The sequence below is a fragment of the Oncorhynchus masou genome, chromosome 30 (assembly GCF_036934945.1).
Source record: "Oncorhynchus masou masou isolate Uvic2021 chromosome 30, UVic_Omas_1.1, whole genome shotgun sequence".
In the NCBI taxonomy this organism is placed as follows: Eukaryota; Metazoa; Chordata; class Actinopteri; order Salmoniformes; family Salmonidae; genus Oncorhynchus; species Oncorhynchus masou.
Genome location: NC_088241.1, coordinates 2,856,742 through 2,870,170, shown reverse-complemented (window position 1 = coordinate 2,870,170; position 13,429 = coordinate 2,856,742). Strand labels below are relative to the sequence as shown.

Sequence of the window (13,429 nt, the reverse complement as noted above, 5' to 3'; positions counted from 1 at the left end):
TAAGACGGTGTATTTAATAAAGAAAAAGTCCTAAAATACAAAAAATGGCAAATCCAAAAGGTGGTAGGTAAAACACACAAAAAGACCTCAAAAGAAACTCACCAAAAATAAACAAAAACAAAAAACAGAATACCACAAGAACGTCACCCGGAATCGACAAGAGCACACAGAACACTAGGGCAGGGTGCTAACATACAAACACAGAGCACAGAACTGAGGGAAACAAAGGGTTTAAATACAATCAGGGGAAACGAGACACAGGTGCAAATAATAATGGGGATCAAGGGAAAAACATAGGGACAAAAGGCACAATGGGGGCATCTACTGACCAAAACCCGGAACAACCCTGGCCAAATCCTGACACACTCCCCCGGTGTACCACTGGAAGAACAGAGGAGCAGAGAGATGGGTGGGAGCATGAGGAGGGGAGACAATTTCCCTCAGGCTACTAAAAAGAGGAGAAAGAAAGAGATTCAAATAAAGGAGTATTCAGGGAGAAAGAGGAAGAGACAGCGAGAGGGAGAGAGAGAAGTAGAGAAAGAGAGGTAGAGAGAGAGAGAGAGAGAGGTAGAGAGAGAGAGAGAGAGAGAGGTAGAGGTAGAAAGAGAGAGGTAGAGAGAGAGAGAGAGAGAGAGAGAGAGGTAGAGGTAGAGAGAGAGAGGTAGAGGTAGAGAGAGAGAGAGAGAGAGAGAGAGAGAGGTAGAAAGAGAGATGTAAAGAGAGAGAGGTGTAGAGAGAGAGAGGGGTGTAGAGAGAGAGGGGTGTAGAGAGAGAGAGGGGTGTAGAGAGAGAGAGGGGTGTAGAGAGAGAGGGGTGTAGAGAGAGAGAGGTGTAGAGAGAGAGGTGTAGAGAGAGAGAGGTGTAGAGAGAGAGAGGGGTGTAGAGAGAGAGAGGTGTAGAGAAAGAGAGGGGTGTAGAGAGAGGTAGAAAGAGAGGGGTGTAGAGAGAGAGAGAGGTAGAGGTAGAGAGAGAGAGAAAGGGGTAGAAAGAGAGATGTAGAGAGAGAGAGGTGTAGAGAGAGAGAGGTGTAGAGAGAGAGGTGTAGAGAGAGAGAGGTGTAGAGAGAGAGAGGGGTGTAGAGAGAGAGGTGTAGAGAAAGAGAGGGGTGTAGAGAGAGGTAGAAAGAGAGGGGTGTAGAGAGAGAGAGAGGTAGAAAGAGAGATGTAGAGAGAGAGAGAGGTAGAAAGAGAGATGTAGAGAGAGAGAGAGGTAGAAAGAGATGTAGAGAGAGAGAGGTAGAAAGAGAGATGTAGAGAGAGAGAGAGAGGCCAAACCATGACAAACAACATTGGACACTCTGGAACAAAAAGCCTTCACTATATCATCCTGGAATATCCAAGGCCTGAGGTCATCTGCCTTTGGCCTGAAGAGCAGAAACCCGGACTTCACCAAAGAAATCGGTAATACAGACATTGTCATCTGCAAGAAACCTGGTATAGAGGAGACAGACCCACTGGATGCCTTCTAGGTTACAGAGAGCTGGTAGTCCCATCCACCAAACTACCAGGTGTGAAACAGGGAAGGGACTCAGGGGGTATGCTAATTTGGTACAGAGCAGACCTAACTCACTCCATTAAATTAATCAAAACAGGAACATTCTACATTTGGCTAGAAATTCAAATGGAAATTATCCTAACAGAGAAAAATGTCCTCCTGTGTGCTACCTATATCCCCCCACTAGAATCCCCATATTATAATGAAGACAGCTTCTCCATCCTGGAGGGGGAAATCAATCATTTCCAGGCCCAGGGACATGTACTAGTCTGTGGCGACCTAAATGCCAGAACCGGACAAGAACCTGACACCCTCAGCACACAGGGGGACAAACACCTGCCTGGAGGTGACAGCATTCCCTCCCACATATGCCCCCCTAGGCACAACTATGACAACAAAACCAACAAAAACGGGTCACAACTCCTGCAGCTCTGCCGCACGCTGGGTATGTACATAGTCAATGGTAGGCTTCGAGGGGACTCCTATGGTAGGTACACCTATAGCTCATCTCTTGGCAGTAGTACTGTAGACTACTTTATCACTGACCTCAACCCAGAGTCTCTCAGAGCGTTCACAGTCAGCACACTGACACCCCTATCAGACCACAGCAAAATCACAGTCTACCTAAACAGAGCAATCCTCAATCATGAGGCATCAAAGCCAATGGAACTGAGTAACATTAAGAAATGCTATAGATTGAAGGAATGCAGTTTGGAAACCTACCAAAAAACAATTAGGCAACAACAAATCCAATCCCTTTTAGACAATTTCCTGGGTAAAACGTTCCACTGTAATAGTGAAGGTGTAAACTTGGCAGTAGAAAAACTTAACAGTATATTTGACCTCTCAGCTTCCCTATCAAATCTAAAAATCTCAAATAGAAAACCGAAGAAAATTAACAACAATGACAAATGGTTTGATGAAGAATGCAAAAATCTAAGAAAGAAATTGAGAAACCTGTCCAACCAAAAACATAGAGACCCCGAAAACCTGAGTCTACGCCTTCACTATGGTGAATCACTAAAACAATACAGAAATACACCACGGAAAAAGAAGGAACAACATGTCAGAAATCAGCTCAATGTAATTGAAGAATCCATAGACTCTAACCACTTCTGGGAAAATTGGAAAACACTAAACAAACAACAACACGAAGAATTATCTATCCAAAATGGAGATGTATGGGTAAACCACTTCTCCAATCTTTTTGGCTCTATAACAAAGAATAAAGAGCAAAAACATATACATGATCAAATACAGATCTTAGAATAAACTATTAAAGACTACCAGAACCCACTGGATTCTCCAATTACATTGAATGAGTTACCAGACAAAATAAAAACCCTCCAACCCAAAAAGGCCTGTGGTGTTGATGGTATCCTCAATGAAATGATCAAATATACAGACAACAAATTCCAATACTATACTAAAACTCTTTAACATCATTCTTAGCTCTGGCATCTTCCCCAATATTTGGAACCAAGGACTGATCACCCCAATCCACAAAAATGGAGACAAATTTGACCCCAATAACTACCGTGGAATATGCGTCAACAGTAACCTTGTGAAAATCCTCTGCATTATCATTAACCTGTTGATGTTCTGGGGGCGCTATTTCATTTTTGGATGAAAAACGTTCCCGTTTTAAACAAGATATTTTGTCACAAAAAGATGCTCGACTATGCATATAATTGATAGCTTTCGAAAGAAAACACTCTGACGTGTCCAGAACTACCAATATATTTTCTGTGCGTGCCCTAGAACGTGAGCTTCAGGCAAAACCAAGATGAGACGGCATCCAGGAAATGAGCAGGATTTTTGAGGCTCTGTTTTCCATTGTCTCCTTATATGGCTGTGAATGCGAGAGGAATGAGCCTGCCCTTTCTGTCATTTCCCCAAGGTGTCTGCAGCATTGTGACGTATTTGTAGGCAGATAATTGGAAGATTGACCATAAGAGACCACATTTACCAGGTGTCCGCCCGGTGTCCTGTGCCGAAATTGGTGCGCAAAACTCAGCTGCCAGTTTTTTTCCATGGGATACAGAGAGGAAAGCAAGCTTCCACAAACTGCATATCAATGAAGAGATATGTGAAAAAACACCTTGAGGATTGATTCCAAACAACGTTTGCCATGTTTCGGTCGATATTATGTAGTTAATCCGGAAAAAGTTTTACGTTGTAGGTGACTGAATTTTCGGGTCGTTTCGGTAGCCAGACGCAATGTAGAAAACGGAACGATTTCTCCTACACACAGACGCTTTCAGGAAAAACTGCGCATTTGGTATGTAACTGAGAGTCTCCTCATTGAAAACATCAGAAGCTCTTCAAAGGTAAATGATTTTATTTATTTGGTTATCTGGTTTTTGTGAAAATGTTGCGTGCTAAATGCTACTCAAAATGCTATGCTAGCTTTGCATACTCTTACACAAATTAGTCAATTTCTATGGTTCAAAAGCATATTTTGAAAATCTGAGATGACAGTGTTGTTAAGAAAAGGCTAAGCTTGAGAGTAGACGCATTATTTTCATTTTATTTGCGATTTTCAGAAATCGTTAACGTTGCGTTATGCTAATGAGCCTGAGGCTTTAGTCACGATCCCGGATCCGTGATGGGGAGTTCCAAGATTAACAGCAGACTCGTACACTTCCTCAATGAAAACAATGTACTGAGCAAATGTCAAATTGGCTTTTTACTAAATTACCGTACAACAGACCATGTATTCACCCTGCACACCCTAATTGACAACCAAACAAACCAAGAATCCGAAGTCAAATGTCTGCTGTTTGCTGATGATCTTTTACTTCTGTCACCAACCAAGGAGGGCCTACAGCAGCACCTAGATCTTATGCACAGATTCTGTCAGACCTGGGCCCTGACAGTAAATCTCAGTAAGACCAAAATAATGGTGTTCCAAAAAAGGTCCAGTCACCAGGACCACAAATACAAATTCCATCTAGACACTGTTGCCCTAGAGCACACAAAAAACTATACATACCTTGGCCTAAACATCAGCACCACAGGTAACTTCCACAAAGCTGTGAACGATCTGAGAGACAAGGCAAGAAGGGCATTCTATGCCATCAAAAGGAACATAAATTTCAACATACCAATTAGGATTTGGCTAAAAATACTTGAATCAGTCATAGAGCCCATTGCCCTTTATGGTTGTGAGGTCTGGGGTCCGCTCACCAACCAAGACTTCACAAAATGGGACAAACACTAAATTGAGACTCTGCACGCAGAATTCTGCAAAAATATCCTCCGTGTACAACGTAGAACACCAAATAATGCATGCAGAGCAGAATTAGGCCGATACCCACTAATTATCAAAATCCAGAAAAGAGACGTTAAATTCTATAACCACCTAAAAGGAAGCGTTTCCCAAACCTTCCACAACAAAGCCATCACCTACAGAGAGATGAACCTGGAGAAGAGTCCCCTAAGCAAGCTGGTCCTGGGGCTCTGTTCACAAACACAAACACACCCTACAGAGCCCCAGGACAGCAGCACAATTAGACCCAACCAAATCATGAGAAAACAAAAAGATAATTACTTGACACATTGGAAAGAACAAAAAAACAAAGCAAACTAGAATGCTATTTGGCCCTAAACAGAGAGTACACAGCGGCAGAATACCTGACCACTGTGACTGACCCAAAATTAAGGAAAGCTTTGACTATGTACAGACTCAGCGAGCATAGCCTTGCTATTGAGAAAGGCCGCCGTAGGCAGACATGGCTCTCAAGAGAAAACAGGCTATGTGCTCACTGCCCACAAAATGAGGTGGAAACTGAGCTGCACTTCCTAACCTCCTGCCCAATGTATGACCATATTAGAGAGACATATTTCCCTCAGATTACACAGAACCACAAAGAATTCGAAAACAAATCCAATTTTGAAAAACTCCCATATCTACTGGGTGAAATTCCACAGTGTGCCATCAGAGCAGCAAGATTTGTGACCTGTTGCCATGAGAAAAGGGCAACCAAGTGAAGAACACACACCATTGTAAATACAATCCACATCTATGCTTATTTATTTTATCTTGTGTCCTTTACCATTTGTACATTGTTAAAACACTGTATATATATATATAATATGACATTTGTAATGTCTTTATTGTTTTGAAACTTCTGTATGTGTGATGTTTACTGTTAATTGTATTGTTTATTTCACTTTATATATTCACTTTATATATTATCTACCTTACTTGCTTTGGCAATGTTAACACATGTTTCCCATACCAATAAAGCCCTTGAATTGAATTGAATTGAGAAATGAAGAGAGAGAGAGAGAGAGAGAGAGAGAGAGGGGTAGATATAGTGAGAGATGTAGAGGTAGAGAGATGTAGAGAGGTAGATATATAGAGAGAGATGTAGAAAGAGAGATGTAGAAAGAGAGATGTAGAAAGAGAGATGTAGAAAGAGAGATTTAGAAAGAGAGATGTAGAGAGAGAGAGATGAAGAGAGAGAGAGAGAGATGTAGAGAGAGAGAGATGTAGAGAGAGAGAGATGTAGAGAGAAAGAGAGATGTAGAGAGAGAGAGATGTAGAGAGAGAGAGAGGTAGCAGAGAGAGAGAGGTAGCAGAGAGAGAGAGAGGTAGCAGAGAGAGAGAGAGGTAGCAGAGAGAGAGAGAGAGAGGTAGCAGAGAGAGAGGTAGCAGAGAGAGAGAGGTAGCAGAGAGAGAGAGAGAGGTAGCAGAGAGAGAGAGAGATAGCAGAGAGAGAGAGAGGTAGCAGAGAGAGAGAGAGGTAGCAGAGAGAGAGAGAGAGGTAGCAGAGAGAGAGGTAGCAGAGAGAGAGGTAGCAGAGAGAGAGAGAGAGGTAGCAGAGAGAGAGAGAGATAGCAGAGAGAGAGAGAGGTAGCAGAGAGAGAGGTAGCAGAGAGAGAGAGAGAGGTAGCAGAGAGAGAGAGAGAGAGGTAGCAGAGAGAGAGAGAGGTAGCAGAGAGAGAGAGAGGTAGCAGAGAGAGAGAGGTAGCAGAGAGAGAGAGAGGTAGCAGAGAGAGAGGTAGCAGAGAGAGAGAGAGGTAGCAGAGAGAGAGAGAGGTAGCAGAGAGAGAGAGGTAGCAGAGAGAGAGAGAGGTAGCAGAGAGAGAGAGAGGTAGCAGAGAGAGAGAGAGGTAGCAGAGAGAGAGAGAGGTAGCAGAGAGAGAGAGGTAGCAGAGAGAGAGAGGGGTAGCAGAGAGAGAGAGAGGTAGCAGAGAGAGAGAGAGATAGCAGAGAGAGAGAGAGGTAGCAGAGCGAGAGAGAGGTAGCAGAGAGAGAGAGAGGTAGCAGAGAGAGAGAGAGGTAGCAGAGAGAGAGAGAGATAGCAGAGAGAGAGAGAGGTAGCAGAGAGAGAGAGGTAGCAGGGAGAGAGGTAGCAGAGAGAGAGAGAGGTAGCAGAGAGAGAGAGAGGTAGCAGAGAGAGAGAGAGGTAGCAGAGAGAGAGAGAGGTAGCAGAGAGAGAGAGATAGCAGAGAGAGAGAAAGGTAGCAGAGAGAGAGATAGGTAGCAGAGAGAGAGAGAGGTAGCAGAGAGAGAGAGGTAGCAGAGAGAGAGAGAGATAGCAAAGAGAGAGAGAGGTAGCAGAGAGAGAGAGAGAGGTAGCAGAGAGAGAGAGAGGTAGCAGAGAGAGAGAGAGATAGCAGAGAGAGAGGTAGCAGAGAGAGAGAGAGGTAGCAGAGAGAGAGAGAGGTAGCAGAGAGAGAGAGGTAGCAGAGAGAGAGAGGTAGCAGAGAGAGAGAGAGATAGCAGAGAGAGAGAGATAGCAGAGAGAGGTAGCAGAGAGAGAGAGATAGATAGCAGAGAGAGAGAGAGATAGCAGAGAGAGAGATAGCAGAGAGAGAGAGAGATAGCAGAGAGAGAGATAGCAGAGAGAGAGAGATAGCAGAGAGAGATAGCAGAGAGAGAGAGAGAGATAGCAGAGAGAGAGAGAGGTAGCAGAGAGAGAGAGAGGTAGCAGAGAGAGAGAGAGGTAGCAGAGAGAGAGAGGTAGCAGAGAGAGAGAGAGGTAGCAGAGAGAGAGAGAGGTAGCAGGGAGAGAGAGAGGTAGCAGACAGAGAGAGAGATAGCAGAGAGAGAGAGAGGTAGCAGAGAGAGAGAGGTAGCAGAGAGAGAGAGGTAGCAGAGAGAGAGAGGTAGCAGAGAGAGAGAGGTAGCAGAGAGAGAGAGATAGCAGAGAGAGAGAGAGATAGCAGAGAGAGGTAGCAGAGAGAGAGAGAGAGAGAGAGAGAGCAGAGAGAGAGAGAGATAGCAGAGAGAGAGAGAGATAGCAGAGAGAGAGAGAGAGATAGCAGAGAGAGAGAGATAGCAGAGAGAGAGAGAGCAGAGAGAGATAGCAGAGAGAGAGAGAGAGAGATAGCAGAGAGAGAGAGAGAGGTAGCAGAGAGAGAGAGAGATAGCAGAGAGAGAGAGAGAGATAGCAGAGAGAGAGAGATAGCAGAGAGAGAGAGATAGCAGAGAGAGAGAGATAGCAGAGAGAGAGAGATAGCAGAGAGAGATAGCAGAGAGAGAGAGAGAGATAGCAGAGAGAGAGAGAGGTAGCAGAGAGAGAGAGAGGTAGCAGAGAGAGAGAGAGGTAGCAGAGAGAGAGAGAGGTAGCAGAGAGAGAGAGGTAGCAGGGAGAGAGAGAGGTAGCAGACAGAGAGAGAGATAGCAGAGAGAGAGAGAGGTAGCAGAGAGAGAGAGAGGTAGCAGAGAGAGAGAGGTAGCAGAGAGAGAGAGGTAGCAGAGAGAGAGAGGTAGCAGAGAGAGAGAGATAGCAGAGAGAGAGAGAGATAGCAGAGAGAGGTAGCAGAGAGAGAGAGAGAGAGAGCAGAGAGAGAGAGAGATAGCAGAGAGAGAGAGAGATAGCAGAGAGAGAGAGAGAGAGAGAGAGAGAGATAGCAGAGAGAGAGAGAGATAGCAGAGAGAGAGAGAGAGCAGAGAGAGATAGCAGAGAGAGAGAGAGAGAGATAGCAGAGAGAGAGAGAGGTAGCAGAGAGAGAGAGAGATAGCAGAGAGAGATAGCAGAGAGAGAGAGAGAGCAGAGAGAGAGAGAGAGAGAGAGAGAGAGAGAGAGATAGCAGAGAGAGAGAGCGATAGCAGAGGGAGAGAGAGATAGCAGAGAGAGAGAGGTAGCAGAGAGAGATAGCAGAGAGAGAGAGATAGCAGAGAGAGAGAGATAGCAGAGAGAGAGAGAGATAGCAGAGGGAGAGAGAGATAGCAGAGAGAGAGAGGTAGCAGAGAGAGATAGCAGAGAGAGAGATAGCATAGAGAGAGAGAGGTAGCAGAGAGAGAGAGAGATAGCAGAGAGAGAGAGAGATAGCAGAGAGAGAGAGAGAGCAGAGAGAGAGAGAGAGAGAGAGATAGCAGAGAGAGAGAGAGATAGCAGAGAGAGAGAGAGCAGAGAGAGATAGCAGAGAGAGAGAGAGAGATAGCAGAGAGAGAGAGGTAGCAGAGAGAGAGAGAGATAGCAGAGAGAGATAGCAGAGAGAGAGAGAGATAGCAGAGAGAGAGAGAGGTAGCAGAGAGAGAGAGAGAGATAGCAGAGAGAGAGAGCGATAGCAGAGGGAGAGAGAGATAGCAGAGAGAGAGAGGTAGCAGAGAGAGATAGCAGAGAGAGAGAGATAGCAGAGAGAGAGAGATAGCAGAGAGAGAGAGAGATAGCAGAGGGAGAGAGAGATAGCAGAGAGAGAGAGGTAGCAGAGAGAGATAGCAGAGAGAGAGATAGCATAGAGAGAGAGAGGTAGCAGAGAGAGAGAGATAGCAGAGAGAGAGAGAGAGATAGCAGAGAGATAGCAGAGGGGAAAGGAGGAAAGTATCAGGAGGTGAATAGAGGTGCGCTGAGGGAAAGATTTCCCCTGAGATTATGACGCACAACACACACAAAATATCAGACACAAGTCAACACATACAGACACTGACATCACCAAACTGACGTCACCAAACTGATATCCAGGAACTATCCAGGAATATGACTACTGACTACTGTAGCCATCAAATGACCCATCAGAACAAATACCCCACACACCCCTCTGCCCCATACTTCATCTTTGCCTGTGCCAGAAAGGAAGGACGGAAGGAAGGAAGGAAGGAAGGAAGGAAGGAAGGAAGGAAGGAAGGAAGGAAGGAAGGAAGGAAGGAAGGAAGGAAGGAAGGAAGACGTAGTATTGGAACATGGCCAGTGCTTGCAAAAGGACAATGTGCTCCAGGTCTCCCACAGGGCCATGCACGCACGAGTACACACACACACAGACACAAACGGTCCCAAATTAAACCTAAACACACACAGCCAAAGGCCAGTCCAGCTAGCCTTATTACACTCACCATTACCCAGACAGATGAGATATCAGTAACCTCTCACTGCTGCTACTTCTACTGCTGCTGCTACTGCTACTGCTGCTACTTCTACTGCTGCTGCTACTGATGCTACCTCTACTACTGCTGCTACCTCTACTACTGCTGCTACTTCTACTTCTACTGCTGCTGCTACTGGTACTGCTGCTACTTCTACTTCTACTGCTGCTGCTACTGATGCTACCTCTACTGCTGCTGCTACTTCTACTGCTGCTACTATTGATGCTACCTCTACTACTGCTACTACTTCTACTGCTGCTACTGGTACTGCTGCTACTTCTACTACTGCTACTGCTGCTACTATTGATGCTACCTCTACTACTGCTGCTACTGGTACTGCTGCTACTTCTACTACTGCTACTGCTGCTACTACTTCTGCTACTGCTGCTACTGCTACTGCTGCTAATGCTGCTACTACTTCTACTAATGCTGCTACTACTTCTGCTACTGCTGCTACTTCTACTACTGCTACTGCTACTGCTGCTACTACTTCTGCTACTGCTGCTACTGCTACTGCTGCTAATGCTGCTACTACTTCTACTAATGCTGCTACTACTTCTGCTACTGCTGCTACTTCCTCTGCTGCTAATGCTGCTACTACTTCTGCTACTGCTGTTACTTCTGCTACTGCTGCTACTTCCACTGCTGCTAATGCTGCTACTACTTCTGCTACTGCTGCTACTACTCCTGCTACTGCTGCTACTTCCACTGCCTCACACTGACCCAAACACACTACCCATACCCAACAGCTGAGATACTTACTGCCTCCCTGCCCAAGAGTCACTAACCCACCAATCACTGACCCCAACACTAGCCCCGCCCACTACCCTACCAAATACTAACCCTAACACTATTACCGCCCACTACCCCACCAATCACACAGCCCCCAAAGCCAACCATTTCTCCCATCAAGTTCAGCAGGTACAAATGAGAAAACATTCTGAGCCTACAGCACCATGACAGTGGACACACCCATTGGGTCAGATGAACCCCTTTGCTTCGGCTCACCTTGTTGTAAACGCCCCAGGACAGCTCTGTCTCGATCACCATGACGACGATGCCAAACATTCCGAAGATGAGTGCGTAGTCACTCAGCCTCTTCCTCTTTTCGAACAGCGCCCTCCGGTGGCCCAGTTTATAACCAATGTTCTGGTTCTTACGTTTAGAACTAGAAGCCTTGGAGCAGCTCCCCCTCGGCCCTACAGCCCCAACAACTCCTACACCTCCCTGCCTGCTCCCCCCTACCCCCCCTCCTGTGCCCCCTGCACTGCTTAAACCTCCCCTACTCCCCACCAAGGCGTGGTTCTGATGGTATATTGACATCTGATTGGAGGATGAGTCGGTGATATCATAACCCCTCGCGTACGGCGAGTCCTCTTTTGATGAGATCACTATCTCTGGAGGATTCTGGGTTGGTTGATTAGAGGATGGCAAGGATGAGGAAGTGGGTGGAGCCTCTCTGTCCCGGTCCCGCCCTCCAATGGCAGTTGTGCCGGTAACAGGTGCTGCCCCGCCCTCTTTGGTGTCGCTGCCGCTGTCTGATTCGATGAGGTTGCGTCTGGAGGCGCTGAGGCGACTGAGAGGTTTCATCACGCCGCCTGTGTATTTACAGGAGCTCATGGCGATCTCTGTGAAAGGGTTGCTGTCTCTCCGATGGACCAGCGGGCTGGCCTGGCGGTGCTTACATCCCCTCTCTCTATCCCTGTCCCTCTCTCTATCCCTGTCCCTCTCTCTCTCCATGGAAGGGGAGTGTGAGGAGTAAAAGAGGGCGTTGTAGACTGGGGAGTTGTCTCCACTCAGGCTGTGCTGGGAACCCAGGCACGAGGACAGAGGGGTGCTGGTGGGGTGAAGGGCATTGGGGAGGGGGGCAGGGGTTGACCCCCCACTGAGGACAGAGGCAGTTTGGGGAGGGAGGCCTTGGGCATGTTAGGTGTAGTGGGGGACCCATTCAGCCGGTCCAGGCTGGATCCCCCCCTGTGGTTGGAGTGGTTTGATCCCGGGTAGTTGCCGGTCATGGAGGAGTGGGAGATTCCACTCAGAGGGAGGGGGAACCGCGGGTCCTCGTCCTCACTGCCTCCCAGGAGAGTCAAGCTCAGAGAGGGAGGGGGCTCCATGGTGGGGGCCGGAGGGCGACAGGCCACTCTCTACCTAACGGAGAGACAGAGGGAGGAAAAGGAGAGAGTAAATGGAAAGAGAAGTACAGAAGAAGCATTGGAATTAGAAGAGAGATGGGGTTTAATTATGAAACAATGGAGAGAGGAAGGAAGAGAGAGATGGAGGAAGGGAGGCATGGAAGAGAGGGAGCACATGATGGTTGAGAAGTTGAAATTAGTAGAGAACTGATCAGCTTCGGAGAGAATATTGACTTCCCTATTGCACTGAGTCAACTGTCCCTGTAACCCTCACATCTCCCCCTCCCTTTCTCTCTCTCTCTTTCTCCCACCTTCCACCAATCTCTGTCATACTAATGCAATTTGTTCTACATTCAGATAGGATAGACTATAACAAATTATCTGGACGTGTACAAGGCAAATCCGATCATTAGTGAAAAATGATTATTTTCAAAGTATTGACTTTATTGAGCACAGTTGAATACTGGTCCCCTAGAATGCATGCTTCTGTCAAATCTGTGTTTATATGTATCCTATAGCTTACATGGCAAGGATCTTTCAATTCACTTTTATTCATTCTTAAACTACCTTCCTTAAATCTCACAGATGATCTCACACCCAGACACCATGCATTCTTTGTCTTTCTCTCCCCAAAACCCTCTCTCTCTCTCTCTCTCTCTTCCTCCTCCTACCTTCTCTTCCCCTTCTCTGTCCCCAGGTCAGTCGTGTTGAATCAGTGGCTGGATGAAAATAGACCCCCACACTTCTTCTTTTTCATGTTGTCACTGCCATTCCATCATCTTTTGCTCCCCTTCTTCTAGGTGCGAGACCAGCGACAGGTCCTCACAGGGGACGGAGCGCTTTGATTTCTCCCAAATAATTCACTGGTTCCCTTCCTTCCCTCTGTGCTCGATGATTCCTTCCCTCAATTCGCCGTTGTAGAATCAATCAGTCTTTATCTCCGTCAGTCCAGGGATCAATGAATTGATATCACGCATATCGATTATTTCAAATGTCCTTAAAAATGAAAGAACTGAATAATCTTTCATGATTATATTATGAACCTACTGTTGATTTGAAAATCTCCGTCAGCATTCTCACCATATAAAATAACTGAATCGCTAGACTACTCGACATCTACATGCAAACACGCTATGCAAAAAAGGTAGCCTATAAATGACAAATATGATTTACTATGCAACTCTTCCTTTTACCTCACTCACTCATTCTATCGCTCACACTGTCTCTCCGAATATGTCTCTCTCAACTTCACTCTCTCGCTTGCTCTCGCTCCCTGCCTCCCCTCCCAGTAATTCTCATTGGACAGACATTGGGTAATTATGAAGACAAGAAAAACTACAAATACATTTTTATCCCGACAGACGTTTTTTCCCGTTGAACCCCATAATAACAACGCGAATATAAATTATATTACGCTATTATGGATCATGGTCATATAGGCTAATATTACTACTCGTTTATGTAATGCAACTGTTACACTTGC

The 13,429-nt window shown here is 46.1% G+C and overlaps 1 pseudogene; it reads right to left on the bottom strand.

The window, feature by feature from the left end:
- LOC135521799 (small conductance calcium-activated potassium channel protein 2-like) overlaps nucleotides 1–13,164 on the bottom strand; it is a 155,251-nt pseudogene extending 142,087 nt beyond the window's left edge.
- Between the last annotated feature and the right edge of the window lie 265 nt (nucleotides 13,165–13,429).